At 40.9% G+C, this 4,247-nt stretch overlaps 1 pseudogene; it reads right to left on the bottom strand.

Annotated features, from left to right (window-relative positions):
• Nucleotides 1–2,186: 2,186 nt before the first annotated feature.
• LOC131913833 (rab GDP dissociation inhibitor beta-like) lies at nucleotides 2,187–3,545 on the bottom strand (annotated as a pseudogene).
• Between the last annotated feature and the right edge of the window lie 702 nt (nucleotides 3,546–4,247).

Raw genomic sequence — 4,247 nt, 5'->3', positions numbered from 1 at the left:
ATTAGGGAATGGGTACATACCTAGCCAAGCCAAGGAAAATCCGAAGTTGCTAAGCTCTTCCCGATGCTTTCCTACCTCAATTACTATTTACAACTGAATCCACAGGAAGAGATCATAGTACAATAAATGAGAAAAGTATGATGCCTGACATGTGAAACAGATTCTCTTTGTTCCTGAGAGATGTCTAATTTACCTCAAACATCACACTTGGATTCTCAGATGATTTCCTGGCACTTTACTATTTTTAAAATGCTGTATGGATTTATGTATAGATACAATTTAAAAACATATAAAAGAATGTAGGGAATATATAGAAATGCAGCTTAGAAAACTATTGTTGTAAAACTGAAAACCAAATTTAAACACACAAATGGTCACTTTCTGTCTAAGCAGTCACCCTTTATGTCCCTAGGGTGAAATCGATACATGGGTCAAATCATTTTCCTTCAAAACACCCAATGAAATGAACTTTCCCAAGAACTCTCCCCAGATGTAACATGTTTTTTTATTTTGGAAGGAGCCTACTTATGAGAGTCTGTGCCTGCTCTGTTAGAAAAAGATGAATTTGTCAAGTCTTTTGGCATTGAATAAGGCCATAAAATATGTCCATATTTCCTCAAGTGATTGAGTTATTACACATCAAATTCTTGCTATGAAAACACTGGCAGCAAAAGAAAAAAAATCTAGTTCCTGAGTATCGGGACCAAGCAGAATAGTTCAAACCTCAACTAAAGCTTTTACCCAGTGGCTCTGCAGTTAAAACACATGCAGCACTGTGGGAAAGTCCTGAAATCAAAATAGAAAGTGGTTACTTATGACCTTCATACAGAGATACACTGAGAAACTTGGTTTTAGTCCTCGGTTGAAGAGGAGAAGAGGTTCCATTCAGGCCCACTTGTCTGCCTACACATGCAAGCCAGTCAGGCTGAAAATGCAAAGCTATCCTTCCTCGATAGAACCTGGCGACAGCATCTGAGGAAGAGGAAGAGGATAGCATTTCTGCTGGTCCTCTGGGTAAATCTCGGGTACAGTGGCTAACATCCTCAGTTCTGACTCAGTCTTATCACAAGAAACTCCACACCCACAAAGCCCTAGATCCCAGGTGGAACACAAAGTTCGGTCCCCAAACGGGAACCAACCACATTAAACCTCAGGTTCCTAGGGGTCAGGCATGGACTGGGAGCGACAGTGAAGTGTGTAGCGGAGTCATCAACAGGCCAACCAAGAAAGATAGAAAACACAAACAATATCCAAACCTTTCCCATATTTTCTACATAAATGAGAATGCTTTTGGCAAGAAAATCTAGGGCTGAAAAACCACATCATTTAGTTTGTTCCAAATAGTAATGACTGACTTCGGTGGTGTAACATTAGATTTTTTTCCACTGGGTTTGGCTCTATTTTGCAGTACAGAAATCAGCCCCGCCTTGTAGGCGTGACCGTTATCGAAGCCCGGATGGGGGTTGGAACTTCCAGGTCAAGGCTGGAATGGCTACCCACTACAAGACATCACTGAAATCGAGGCTCTGTCAAATCAATACTGCATTGCAGCAGGTCAATACCTGGGATAAAAGATATTTCTCTATTTTACCTGCTTTGCCGGAGGGCTCCTTTCCCCTTCTCAGCAATTGTAGTAGGTTAAAATACCGCACACAGGCTTCCTTCAAACAACTCCTTAAGTCTGAAATTTGGGTAGAAGTTCACATACACATAAACAAAATATATGACTGTACTGTGTGGGCCCTACTGGAAAACTTTGAACGTTTTTCTAAACCAAGGGTGATTCAGTTTAGACTCCTGATACAGAATGACACAAACTGTATAGATCCGGCTCTTGAGCAGAGGCCCACAATCACAGGGGCTACACTGATTAAAAGATGCAAACACTGTATCAAGTTCTCTGTATCAATATCAATATTTGTTTAAAACAACTCCTTCACTAGAAAAAAAAAAGCCAGTCTGACTAACTTGAATAGAACCCAAGCAATTCTGACTCGCCATTCCATGAAAACCTGTTAATGTATGGTATTAAAAAAGTGAAGGAAAGAAATATTCACTGGTATAGCACTCTTCAATCTCCATTTTGACCATAAAATAGGGCTTACAATTTTTGTTTCACACAATATACATTGGTTGCCAAATTTTAAGTTTGTCCTAATTGCATATATACTGCTGTTAATCTGCTGTTAATCTGCTCCATAAATGTCTTCCTTCTTGTGCTTCATTTCTTCAAAGTCAAACTCAGATCCTGTAATCCTCTTATAGATATCTTTAATGTCATCACAGATTGTCTTGGAGTGAGTGATAGCAGAGGGGAAATAAAGATCTGGCTATATGTTCCCGAATCTTTAGGTACAAAGAGGTCACTGATGTTGGTATATTTTTGTTCCATTAGTTACAAGAGCTCCAAAGTTGGTTCATTTTCTTTCTCAGGTTCCTTGGTCTCCACAGTTGTATTTAACAATGGCAATATATTTGCCCTGGTGTTGCCCACATTATGTGCAAGAGAGATCATGCAAACACAGATGTCTGACTTCCTGTTGGATGATAATCCGGCAGGAGTTGGCATCATTGGTGGTCTTGATAGGGCGGCTAAAGACACAGGTCACTATGATTGCCTGGACCACTTTTTCAACCCTAACTTTTACATGGCCATGGTCACAGATGAGGTGATTTCAGCAAGTAATCTCTCAGATTTTACATTAACCACTTTTCCATTTTGCACAATGATTTCTTCAATTGGTTTATTCAACATGTAAGCACCTCCATATATAGCACTTAATCTTGCAAATCTTTGTGGCGATCTTCCAAAATCATAGAGCAGATAAAGGTATGGACTTTTACCATGGCTTAAGGAAAACTTGCTGTAAAGTTTAATTCTGTTAATGGTATCACAACATGGCTGATCCAAGTCGTCATCTGTTCTGTGCCATGCAAAAGAATGACCAGTAAAACGTATAACATCTTGGCTCAACTTCTTATCCACATCTCTCACTGAGGTCTTCTCAGGGTCAAGGCCCTCAAAAGCTCCAGGGTCTTTTTCCTCAATGTTGGCAACATAAACAATGAACTTCTGGAAGTAGCATTTTTCAAACAGCCCCATTAAGCTGGGTGCCACGGCTTCTGCTTCAGTGGAAGGAACCTTGTAGATCTTTCATACCATATAGAACACAGCTCCCTTCAATCACTTGAAATCCATATAGCAGGTGACCTCTGTGTAAAGCCTCATCTTCATCAACTGACTATTGAACATAAGGAACTTGGGGATTAAATCAACATTCCAGATGACTTAAGTCATCTCCCCATTGAGGCCAGTGGTTGACCTGGTAATTTAAATCGTTTGTGTAAGTCTTCCAGTGGCATTATAGATGTGTTTTCTCCTGTTTAGCATGGGTTTTGGTCCACATGAAGAACCTACTTTCCGTTCACTGACATTATTCCTGACAGATACATTCCATTGGGCTGGTGCCCAAGCACATCACATAGTATGCCTCTTTCGTGGCAAGGGTGGGGAAAGTGCACACAAGGGGCTTTGGGGCCACCATAGAGAAGGGAGCAAGAAGTTTGGCAGCTCTCTGCCCCCCCCACCCCACCCCAGCTGTTGTGTGTAGAGGGGGAAGTAGACCTGAGGAAAGGAAAAACGGAGCCAACTAGGAAGTGAGGCCGGCCACCACCTCAGCAACATTAGATTTTCAGGTTTAAAAAAATCTTAGTGATTTTATGAAACTTGTGAAGGATAACGGGTTTTCCTGACCTCAGTCCTGCCACCTGTTAATGTGAATGGATCAGGGAATGATATTTTAGTGAGCTATCTAGGTGATTATGATGTGCAGTTAGCTTTGGGAATGTTAATTTAGACAGTTAAAACTCATCATTAGCAAATTCACGTGGATTGTTCTCCAACCATTTCCAAGAGGCGATAAGACTGAACAGTCAAGATATTATGTTCGTGTGTGTGTGTGTGTGTGTGTGTGTGTGTGTGTGTGTAGACTAGAGGATGATATTTGGGGTCTTCCTCTGTTACTATCCACCTTATATTTTTGAAATAAGGTCTCTTGCTGAAGCAGGAGCTCGTTGATCTGGCTAGACTGACTGGCCAAGAATCTGCCAGTTCCCAACAACAGCCTTAGCTCTGGGCTTATAGGCAAGCTACAATGTGCAGCTTTTAGGTGCATGTTGAGGATCTGACTGTGTTCTTTTAGCATCTAGCAGATGTTGACAATTTACAATATAATACTTATTCTGTC

Source organism: Peromyscus eremicus, chromosome 6 (assembly GCF_949786415.1).
Source record: "Peromyscus eremicus chromosome 6, PerEre_H2_v1, whole genome shotgun sequence".
Taxonomy (NCBI): Eukaryota; Metazoa; Chordata; class Mammalia; order Rodentia; family Cricetidae; genus Peromyscus; species Peromyscus eremicus.
Note: the sequence above shows the minus strand (reverse complement) of the source record. Positions and strands in the feature narration are given on the sequence as shown.